General features: G+C 49.8%; 1 protein-coding gene across 4 annotated transcripts in view; it reads right to left on the bottom strand.

Annotated features, from left to right (window-relative positions):
* AGPAT4 (1-acylglycerol-3-phosphate O-acyltransferase 4) overlaps positions 1 to 12,217 on the bottom strand; it is a 342,565-nt gene that overhangs the window by 239,159 nt on the left and 91,189 nt on the right. For 3 of the 4 annotated variants that reach the window (XM_075338226.1, XM_075338225.1, XM_075338229.1), the window contains exon 1: positions 3,917 to 4,036. The exons of the other annotated variant lie outside the window; for it this stretch is intronic. The gene's annotated coding sequence lies outside the window, so the exon portion shown is untranslated. Of the gene's footprint in view, positions 1 to 3,916; positions 4,037 to 12,217 lie in introns of those variants that run through there. 4 annotated transcript variants of the gene reach the window in all.

Here is a 12,217-nt window from a genome sequence, read left to right as displayed (position 1 = left end):
GAGGCTGAGACTGGGGGGAGGCAGAGGCTGAGACTGGGGGGAGGCTGGAGGGAGGCAGAGGCTGAGACTGGGGGGAGGCTGGAGGGAGGCAGAGGCTGAGACTGGGAGGAGGCAGAGGCTGAGACTGGGGGGAGGCAGAGGCTGAGACTGGGGGGAGGCTGGAGGGAGGCAGAGGCTGAGACTGGGGGGAGGCTGGAGGGAGGCAGAGGCTGAGACTGGGGGAGGCTGGAGAGAGGCAGAGGCTGAGACTGGGAGGAGGCAGAGGCTGAGACTGGGGGGAGGCTGGAGGGAGGCAGATGCTGAGACTGGAGGGAGGCAGAGGCAGAGACTGGGGGGAGGCTGGAGGGAGGCAGAGGCTGAGACTGGGAGGAGTCAGAGGCTGAGACTGGGGGGAGGCTGGAGGGAGGCAGAGGCTGAGACTGGAGGGAGGCAGAGGCTGAGACTGGGGGGAGGCTGGAGGGAGGCAGAGGCTGAGACTGGGGGGAGGCTGGAGAGAGGCAGAGGCTGAGACTGGGAGGAGGCAGAGGCTGAGACTGGGGGGAGGCTGGAGGGAGGCAGAGGCTGAGACTGGAGGGAGGCAGAGGCTGAGACTGGGGGGAGGCTGGAGGGAGGCAGAGGCTGAGACTGGGGGGAGGCTGGAGGGAGGCAGAGGCAGAGACTGGGAGGAGGCAGAGGCTGAGACTGGGGGGAGGCTGGAGGGAGGCAGAGGCTGAGACTGGAGGGAGGCAGAGGCTGAGACTGGGGGGAGGCTGGAGGGAGGCAGAGGCTGAGACTGGGGGGAGGCTGGAGGGAGGCAGAGGCAGAAACTGGGGGGAGGCTGGAGGGATGAAGAGCCAGAGACTAGGGGGAGGCTGGAGGGAGGCAGAGGCTGAGACTCGGGGGAGGCTGGAGGGAGGCAGAGGCTGAGACTGGGAGGAGGCAGAGGCTGAGACTGGGGGGAGGCTGGAGGGAGGCAGAGGCTGAGACTGGAGGGAGGCAGAGGCTAAGACTGGGGGGAGGCTGGAGGGAGGCAGAGGCTGAGACTGGGGGGAGGCTGGAGGGAGGCAGAGGCTGAGACTGGGGGGAGGCTGGAGGGAGGCAGAGGCTGAGACTGGGGGGAGGCTGGAGGGAGGCAGAGGCTAAGACTGGGGGGAGGCAGAGGCTGAGACTGGGGGAGGCTGGAGGGAAACTGAGGCTGAGACTGGGGGGAGGCTGGAGGGAGGCTGAGACTAGAGGGAGGCTGAGGCGGAGACTGGGGGAGGCTGAGGCGCAGACTGGGGGGAGGCTGAGGCGGAGACTGGGGGGAGGCTGGAGGGAGGCTGAGGCGGAGACTGGGGGAGGCTGGAGGGAGGCTGAGGCGGAGACTGGGGCAGGCTGAGGCTGGGGGGAGGCAAAGGCTGAGACTGGGGGAGAGAGGCTGATGCTGAGGGAAGATAGAGGCTGATGCAGGGGGAGAGAGGCTGATGCTGGGGGAGTGGGAGAGAGGGGCTAATGCTAGAGACAGAGGACAAGGGATGAGGGATAGTGCAATGACAAAATCGATTGGGTGGGGGGAGTGTAAGGACTCAGAATAAGAGGGGGGCAGCATTGGGAGCTCATTATGGAGAAGGGGCAGCATGTGTGGGATCAGTATGGAGTGGAGCAATGTAGGGGAGTCAATATCAAGAGTGGGGTAGTGTGTGTGTGGGGGGGGTCTCAGCATAAGCGTTAGTGTGGTGGTCTTAGCATGAGTGGCGCAACATTAAGGTCTCATTATGGAAAAGAGGAAGGCAGCATTAGGAGCTCATGGAGAGGGTCAGCATGCATGGGACACTGTGAGGAGGGGGCAGCATGCATGGCACACTGTGAGGAGGGGGCAGCATGCATGGGACACTGTGAAGAGGGGACAGCATGCATGGGACACTGTGAGTATGGGGCAGCATGCATGGGACACTGAGGAGGGGGCAGCATGCATGGGACACTGTGAGGAAGGGGCAGCATGCATGGGACATTGTGAGCAGGGAGCAGCATGCATGGGACATTGTGAGGAGGGGGCAGCATGCATGGGACATTGTGAGGAGGGGGCAGCATGCATGGGACATTGTGAGGAGGGAGCAGCATGCATGGGACATTGTGAGGAGGGAGCAGCATGCATGGGACATTGTGAGGAGGGAGCAGCATGCATGGGACATTGTGAGGAGGGAGCAGCATGCATGGGACATTGTGAGGAGGGGGCAGCAAGCATGAGACATTGTGAGGAGGGAGCAGCATGCATGGGACATTGTGAGGAGGGGGCAGCATGCATGGGACATTGTGAGGAGGGAGCAGCATGCATGGGACATTGTGAGGAGGGGGCAGCATGCATGGGACATTGTGAGGAGGGAGCAGCATGCATGGGACATTGTGAAGAGGGGGCAGCATGCATGGGATATTGTGAGGACGGGGCAGCATGCATGGGACATTGTGAGGAGGGGGCACCATGCATGGGACATTGTGAGGAGGGAGCAGCATGCATGGGACATTGTGAGGAGGGAGCAGCATGCATGGGACATTGTGAGGAGGGAGAAGCATGCATGGGACATTGTGAGGAGGGAGCAGCATGCATGAGACATTGTGAGGAGGAGGCAGCATGCATGGGACATTGTGAGGAGGGGGCAGCATGCATGGGACATTGTCCTCACATCATGCTGCTCCCTCCTCACAATGTACAGATCATATTTCATAATCGAGGAAGGTGTGGTGGATATACAGTAGTTTATAAGGGAGGGCAGAGTGGTGTTTTAGTTCCTTAGGGGTAGTGTCACAGTCACAGTATATAAGTGGGGACGGTGTGGTGGGAATATTTTATACCCATGCTATGTTTTGATGTGCCTGTGGTGATTCCCATTGGGGGGGGGGGGGGTAGTGCCCTTCGTTTCTTATTGATACTTTTTAAAGTGTTTTACAGAGTAAATCTGCCTTAAACAGATGTCGTGTGCGAAAACTCAGTTTTACGTTGTCACTAAGGGGCGCGACCACTTAAAGTGCCTAGGGCAGCATGAAGGCAAAATACAGCCCTGCGAGTGACAGCGTTCTTTACACCACAAATCTTACGCTGACTGGAGTAAGATTTGTGGTAAGGCGCACACAGACGTCTGAAGCCCCTTGTCCATAGCTCCTGATTCATGAAGCGTCTGACTCCAGAATGCCTCCTCATCAAGACTGGTGTGAAAAATATTGATGAATCTGGGACTTGGTTTCTCCTTCCCTGGATTTGACATAACTAACTCAAAGATATTCAGCATGGAAATATGACCTTAGAGAAGTCAGTATTATCACCACTGCTTCTTGGATCTACCCACCATTCATGATTGTGGATAGTTCCCTACCATGTGCTGCATGGCACAATAGAAGCATTGTAAATATAGCAACGGCTGCACGTCCCTACAGAATACCACAGGCACATAAGAGCAACAGTCTCCTCCATATTGTCCCTCCCTATTACATGTCATTCTAGGGCTAGATACCCATGACATTTTCCCTGGTAACCATGGAGATGATGGGGAAAGGATGATGCTGCTCGGCACAAAGACTGGCTCGATTGCAGGAGAGCATTATAAACACATCAACATGCTGGAGAAATAAATCCAGATGCCTGCAACCTCCTCAGACCTCGCCTTACACACACAAGGGCCCCCCTGACTGAGCTCCAGGTCTAGCAGGTTACCAGAAACTTCCCCACTATTCACACAAAGTATCTGGAGAAGAAGCTGAGGAAGGGCGTGCGCAGAAGTGATGCCCCTGGTCTTCAGAATGTCACCCCTGGAGAGGACCCCTGTCCTCCTCACAGCATGCAATGTGTAACAGGGTGATGTCTCCCAGCTCAGTCAGCAGCCCTTCATCAACTGCACAGTCAACAGATGGAAATATCAGCTTTCAGTGAGAAATCCAGATGACAGCTAAAGAATGGAGCACATACCTCATATATTCCAGAGCTGGACATAAGCACTGAGGCCAGAGTAAGGGGCAGAGAAGACCCCGATTACTAGAACTACTCTCCAATGATCTCTTGTATATGAGCCAAGGCAGAGAAGAAAGCCGGAGCCCGCCCACGGGGTGGTATTAACAAAGTCAATGAGGATGGCCCCCACCCCATGGGTTTTCTTGTTCACTTTTGAAATTGATAACAATGATTTCATATTATGTATAAAGACACCCTTAATGAGTGAAATTGCCCTATATTGCACGCTACTGTTCGCACGATTTTTCTCTTATTTCCAGCACATTGTCTCTTCTCTGCCTTCTCATGTACATTTAAATTGGGCGCCCACTGGGCGCTCCCTCTAAGTAGCAGCATTACCAAAAGTGAAGTGATTCCCAACTTCCCTCCTTTCCTCCCCCACCAGCCCTCCAGCATCATGTCTCCCCCCTCCCAACAGTTGTTTCCCTGCTTGTGAATAGAGATAATTCCAGCTTGCTGGGAGGTTGACAGAATTTATAGTGAGACAATGCTATGTAAAAACTCTATGTAAATACTTTATATCAAAACTGACAAAACTATTTTATGATCAATACCTTTATTGGTTAACTAGGAAAATTATATTTGCAAGCTTTCGGAGTACGTAGGCTCCTTCATCGGGAGTTTTTATAATTAAATGCCTGAGAAAAGAGCACAGCATGTAAAACATAACAACAAGTATGACAGGTTTAAAGTCTTAATACTGATTGTCATGTTGTGATTGACAGAGAGATAGAAATATCTCGGAATTTAAGTTGCCAAGAACCTTCAAGTTATTGACACAATGATTCAGTCTTAACAGCCCCAACTATGAAACTATACAGATCAGACTAAAATCAGACTAATCCGGCAATATTGCCCGACAGTGTAATGTGTATGGGGTCTCCATATCATCATCTCTTAAGTGAGATAAGGTCGGTCAGTTTGAATTGTCAAACCCGACTACATGGACATATTTCAAATCCCCCAAACTGACCCAATTCCATAAACTTCAAAATCATCACTTATATTGCTTCTCTACCTGTAACAAAAACACAGTTATATTGCTTCGGCCTATTTTTATGTGTATAAGTGTTTTGTTGTTCCATCTTTTAAGTGTTACCCGAGTCATTAATTTTTAAACTTTCCCGATGAATGGGACTTTATGCTTTGATAGCTGGCAAATTTATTTTTTCAATTTTGTCAGTAAAGGCGTCACTCTTAGAATACATTTGTCTATTTTTACATAATTGTATCTGAGTTTAAACATCGAGCCTGAGAAAAAAAAACAAACATCAAAAATGTAAGCTCAACCTGCTCAACAGCTCAGCTTTTGTAAAAGACCTGACTGCCAGCATAAGAAGTCTTGGTGTTGGTAATTACTATATATAACAGCCAGTTTGGTTCTGTAACAAAGAGAATTACAATGTGACTTCAGAAATATAGGTTACAAAGCTACAATTACATACTATATGTCATGACACACTTGTCTTATAACTCAAGTATTGTTCAATACTCTTCATTTAAAAATATCTATATCGTAGTAGTGGATCTTCAGATTTTACTTACATTGACTACTCATGTAGGCATGATTCTCTAGTTCTCTCAATTATAAGAAAGTCACAGAAATATCCAAGAGACAAATGACAGTGACTTCAGCTTATTTATTAATGCAGTCACATACTGTCATCATTGTCACTTTGGACACAAAGGTCCTGATTCATAAAGAATGGCGTTTTTGTATGCCAGTCTTAATTATGGATATCCAGGTGTAACATGCACCTAATTCATTAAGAGACGCATGCACACTTACTAAATTAGGCATGTTATTACTAGAGATGAGCGAACCGGCCGTGGTTCGGCTCGAGTTCGGTTCGTCGAACGGGGGCCCCGTTCGAGTTCGGTTCGGCGAACGTTCGAAGAACCGAACTCGAGCCGCATAGGAAACAATGGCAGGCAATCACAAACACATAAAAACACCTAGAAAACACCCTCAAAGGTGTCCAAAAGGTGACAAACAACTCACAACACAACACAAACACATGAGAAAGTGACAAGGACATATACTCATGCGAAAACAAAGGAGCTGGACAAGGAAAAAGAGGAGGAGACACAGATATGGGTATATGCAAGGGAACGTCCATGCCATTACTGTGCAACTTGAGCCCTGCTCATTTTAGGCTTCCAATCTGGATAAATTGCCTGAGCTTACCATGTATGCCTTGGGGATCTTGTTGTGTCCCGCAGCCAGCGTTTTCTCGGAACGTGTCCTCAGTGCTGCTGGGGGTGTGCTGACAGCTAAGCACACGCATCTGTCCACTGACAATGTGGACAGACTAACGTTCACCAAGATGAACAAGTCATGGCTCTCAGAGGACTTTTCTTCCCCTGGCTCAGCCAGGGAAGGCGAAAGGCACGCGTATTTTTGAGAGTGCTTCATGCAAAGCATCTTTTTCATCTTGAAAATGGGGGTCAACTGATGCCAGTCAAGTGGGGTGTGTGTGGCCCAATTAGTGGAAATGAGGGAGACTGTGGTTGGAGTCCCCTCGCTTTTGAAAAAAGAACCAAGATGAACAAGTCATGGCTGTCAGAGGACTTTTCTTCCCCTGGGTCATCCAGGGGAGGTGAAAGGCATGCGTATTTTTGAGAGTGCTTCGTGGAAAGCATCTTTTTCATCTTGAAAATGGGGGTCAACTGATGCCAGTCAAGTGGGGTGTGTGTGGCCCAATTAGTGGAAACGAGGGAGACTGTGGTTGGAGTCCCCTCGCTTTTGAAAAAAGAACCAAAATGAACAAGTCATGGCTCTCAGAGGACTTTTCTTCCCCTGGGTCATCCAGGGGAGGTGAAAGGCACGCGTATTTTTGAGAGTGCTTCATGCAAAGCATCTTTTTCATCTTGAAAATGGGGGTCAACTGATGCCAGTCAAGTGGGGTGTGTGTGGCCCAATTAGTGGAAACGAGGGAGACTGTGGTTGGAGTCCCCTCGCTTTTGAAAAAAGAACCAAGATGAACAAGTCATGGCTCTCAGAGGACTTTTCTTCCCCTGGGTCATCCAGGGGAGGTGAAAGGCACGCGTATTTTTGAGAGTGCTTCATGCAAAGCATCTTTTTCATCTTGAAAATGGGGGTCAACTGATGCCAGTCAAGTGGGGTGTGTGTGGCCCAATTAGTGGAAACGAGGGAGACTGTGGTTGGAGTCCCCCTGCTGTGTTTTACATGCTTTTAGAAGGGCATGACATGGCTTAGAGCTTGACTTTCAGCATCTGCAAACTGTTGGCTACCAAAATGCTTCCTTTCCAACCTTTTTAACCGAGGATTTTCGAGACCTTATGCCCATCGCAGTGCCCCAAGAGCCGATGCCCAGGTGCCACTCCTTCTCCAACAAAGGCGTGCACGCGCTACACCAGCATGTCGCACCAAACATCACCGCTTCTTTGAGAAACTGTGTGACAGGGTGCATTTCACCACAGATACTTGGCCCAGTAAGCATGGACAGGGGCGTTACATGTCGCTGACTGGGCAATGGGTTACTATGGGGAGAGATGGAGAAGGGTCTGCTGTACAAGTCTTGCTGTCCCCACGAGTTGTATCAATCCTTCCTCAGTATGTAGAAGTTAATACACTGCTTCTGCCTCCTCAACCTCGTGTGGGTCCTTCACCTCGGCCCAAACCCTGTGTGGTCAGGGCACCCTTCCTTGTAACTGCGCACAAGGAAAACCACACACCTCCTCCTTACTATGCTGGCAGCAGAGCTCAATGCCATCATGTGGTCAAATGTTTACTTTGAAATGTATGGGAAATGTGAGTCACACCGCTGAGAAGTTGTGGACGGTTAGTTCTGGAGACCAAGTTTCATCAATGGTTGTCTCCACTCAACCAGCAGCCAGGGAAGGCCGAGTGTGACAATGATGCAAACATGGGTGCGGCCCTTCGCCGTGACAATGTGACACACGTGCCTTGTGTGGCTCACGTGTTGAATCTAATTCTCTAGCAATTTTTAAAACACCATCCCGGCCTACATGGCCTTGTGCAGCGGGTACGCTCGCTATGTGCTCACTTCTATCGTTCGCACACAGCAGCTCAACAACTTTCGTTGCTCCAAAAGTCTTTAGGTCTGGTGGATAAACGCCTGAAATGCGATGTGCTGACACGCAGGAATTTGAATCTGCACATGTTGCAGCGTTTGTGGCAGCACCGCCGAACCCTGCTGCAATACGTTATGACATATAGCCTGGCCTAACTTGATCCAGAGGTGGTGCAGATCACGCTGCTGGAGTGGTGTCAGATCAAGGACCTATGCATCCTTCTACACAGTTTACAAATGTCGACGAAGATGTTTAGCACTGGCAATGCCATTCTCAGCGTGACAATTCTGGTCATCTACATGATGGAGCACACTGTAAGCATTATTCGGAGTCAGGTGTTGGGACAAGAGGAAGGGGAGGAAGTACAGGAGGAGTCATATGCGGAAGGGATAACAAGATCTACGAGGTCCAGATGGTCAGCGGCACCTAGGCGGCAGTCATGGTGGGGGAGAGGGATTAACAAGGGCACATAGTATCAGCAAAAAGTGTTGAGGAAGGTGCAGGAGCCCATGAAGAAATGGAGGACGAACTGGCGATGGGCATGGAAGACTCAGCAGATGAATGAGAGCTTGCTCACATTTCGGTTGTGCGAGGTTGGGGGGAGAGGGCAGAGGAAGGAGGCACGATTCTCACCTCTCTGCCACCAACACACCAAGGACTTGGTCCTCCTGGATGCACAAGACACATGAGCGCCTTCTTGCTGCACATGCTCCAACATGACCCTCGGATTGTACGAATTCGAAGTAATGCTAACTACTGGGTTGCCACACTGTTAGATCCCCGGTACAAGACAAAATTTGGCGAAATAATTCCTGCCATAGAAAGGGACGCACGTATACAGGAGTATCTGCAGAAGGTTGTACGCAATCTTAGATCTGCTTTTCCACTAAACACCAGTGCTGCACAGAGTGAATCTCAACGCTTTGTCATGGATAGGAGGAAATGGTCTTTTACTTGTCCACATCTGAGGGACCGAGGGCTGGCTGCTGGGCTGAGATGGCATTGAGTACGGTGTCCCTGCAGAGTTGCACTTTTGGTCATATACAAAATGAGTTGAAAAAGGACAGATGCTGGTGGAAAGGGGAACAGGTGTGTTGGAAAGGGGAAAAAAGTTTTTGTCCGTGGGTTTGGTGGTTAAGCAAAAGTAACATTTGCTGAAGAAACACCAACTGTCACGGTGGGACTGGCAGATTTGGATAAGGTGGTATATACTATGTTACCGCTATATAACGAAAATTAATAAGAAAAGAAAGAGAAAGGTATATATCCCCATCAGCAGTCAGTGTCAACCGTGCTCCCAGATGGAAAAGGAGAGGTTGGCAACTGGAAGGTTAGGTGGAGGATACAGAGCTGTGTGGCTATGAAACTAATAGTAGCCTGAACCGAGTTAGACGCCACTCGGATCTGGAGACTGGGAGCCCTGTTAGCGTCACAGGGTCCACGCGCCCACCCAGCCCAGGAACTCCCTGTTAACATCACAGGGGCCATTGAGTACGCTGACTGTGTGCATTGGGGCCACATCTGTGGACAGCAGGCGCATCAGCAGCAGCAGGCCTGTTAATGCCACTGGGCTGCACAAGCAGGACTTGTAGGACAGGAGCTGGTCTTAACCGTTCTGCGTTACCAACTGTGGTGGCGGCCTGCATCGACGCCCTATCCCTGCCTACCTCTGCCCTAAAGCCGCAATGGGTTCAACACATGGAGGTGTGCGCTTTCGTAGCATAATAGAAGACTGCGCACCTCCTTGTTGGCTCCAGCCCGTTTTATAACCTGGGTCTGCCCCAAACCAGGGTGGACCACAATGCACCTCCTGGAGACAAAAGCAGAGTGACACGTCATGAGTGGCATAACTAGCGTCCTATTTGGAACCGCAACTTCAATAATGACCTCATAGCTGCCACGACACAAACACCTCACCAGTCATCGTCTGACCATCAATAATGAGGGGACAAGTCATAGGGGCGGGCCTCTGCAAGCCATTTGGGAGTGGCCTGGCCACATCGTCAGGACACCTGATGCCCTGTGGTCTATATGGGCCCCCCACATCAGGGGCAGGGCCAAAGAGTTCATTACCGGACCTAGTCTCTGATGCAGTAAGTGCCTGAGCATGCTCAGTAGCATGAAATACAGTCTCTGAAAAAAGACTCTCAGCTTTAGCATGGTGTCTAGGCACAAAACAGGACTTAGACCCGGCACGGAATGCAAGTACCTGTGCAAAGAGGCTTTTCGCACTAAGTGTGGGAGCATGCGCTGTATCCCGAAATGAAGACTTAGCCTCAGGAATGGCAAAGTCAGACTGAGCATACTCACTAGGCGAAACACTGTAGTTAGGCTGCGGCTGAGGTAAATCGGCACACGCATGCGCACTAGCTGCCTCTCCACACTTAGACGTGGAGGAGAAATTGCTCTTCGGGTGTGGACTTGGAGATGCTGTCTATGAACAGAAGGAAAAGCTAAAGGTGTGTGTTACAGCAAGGAGCCACCGCAGAAACACTTCGTTCAATTGTGAGGGGAGTCATTTTGGAGTTTGGTGAGGAGTACCGTAACGCCAGTGAGCAGCATCCTGTGCCACAGACCAACATTCTTACGGTGCTGTCTATACTGCATACCGTGAGAGGAGCGTAAAGTCTGTATTTCTGGCAACTGGACATCACAGTACCCGGGTACTGTAGGCTGTGCCCAGACAATAATGCGGGCACGCAACACTTTGTTTTATTAGCAAAACACATATCTGTTCTGGGTAGGCCGACTATATAGACAATAAGACTTGCTGCCTCTGCACTGTCAAATTGTCACATACAGTTTAAATCATAGAGGGACAGCGACACATGTTTGCATTGACTGTTGATTTTCAAGATTTCCATGACTGTGTTGCAGAGCTGTGTGGTTTGCATTCACACTGTTATCATCTGCCTTATCTGTGAGGCTTCAGCTAACAAGGGTATTCAGGGGGGGTAATGTGTTTTGTCTATGTTTACGTAGATAACTTGGAAGCTATTGTGATGCGCCACTGGTAAGTCGTGTTTACACACACACACACACACACACACACATGCACAAACACACAATTACTGCTAAGCAGAGGGATTAGCAGGAAGTAGGCAACAGAATAGATTGTTCAATTATTTAAATTTTATGCATGGGTCTTATTGTTTGTTTTGGTAAAGTTAAACAATCATTTATCAACCCAACTGACTAGAGTCCTTTTCCTGTTGCCTGGTTTTGCTGCATACTGGGGAGCCCACCCTGTACACGACTTAAAATGAAGCATAAATCGCAATGTGAATTTCACTGTGCTACAATGCGGCCTAGTGGGGCTGTGCAACCACCGCCTGCCCCATCAAGTGCATCTGCGTCCTCTTCATCCTCTGTGACTGTGGGGACAGCAGTCTCACATGGTTTTTCACACTGAACTTCCACCCCTTTACACGCAACAGGGAGTGTGATTGGCAGGTCATCACTTGTTTTGGAAGTGGAAACAGATGGTATTGTTGAGCTGTCAGACATCGAGAAAACCAACATTGCATGCAGGCTACATTATATCCACACCTGCACCTTCGTCACAGATTGGCTGGACTACCTGCAGTTAATAATTGCATTCCAGAAATGGAAAGGAGTGTAGAATGCATATGTGTTGTACCTTGCTTGGCAGCAAAGGAACACTAACTTAGTATTACAGACAATTTTAGGAAGGCAGAAAAAGAGTCAGCTCTTTGGGAAAATTAAATAGCGTGGCAAAAGTGGACAGGTGGGTACAGTGGCCGTGTTCTGTGGGTACCAGGACAGTAAAGGAAGCCTCACTTTCTATCCCTCCGAATGATCAAATGCAGCAAGGAATTCCCTGAGTTTGCTATAAAATTAGCGTAGCAAAATGTGCATGAGGGTGTCATGCAGAGGTGCTGCAAATAGATTTGCACCAGTGGGACACTAATGGAAGTCCAACAGTCACTTCTTGTATGCCACTAAATGGCAGCATTTTTTGCTATTATTATAGCTTATTAAAAACAGAGCAGGAGGGTGTCATGCAGAGGTGCTAGAAATAGCTTGGCACCAGTGGGACACTAATGGAGTACAACAGCCACTTCTTGTATGCCACTAAATGGCAGCATTTTTTGCTATTATTATAGCTTATTAAAAACAGAGCAGGAGGGTGTCATGCAGAGGTGCTAGAAATAGCTTTGCACCAGTGGGACAATAATG

This window comes from Anomaloglossus baeobatrachus, chromosome 3 (assembly GCF_048569485.1).
Source record: "Anomaloglossus baeobatrachus isolate aAnoBae1 chromosome 3, aAnoBae1.hap1, whole genome shotgun sequence".
Taxonomy (NCBI): domain Eukaryota; kingdom Metazoa; phylum Chordata; class Amphibia; order Anura; family Aromobatidae; genus Anomaloglossus; species Anomaloglossus baeobatrachus.
This window is presented reverse-complemented; position numbering and strand designations above follow the sequence as displayed.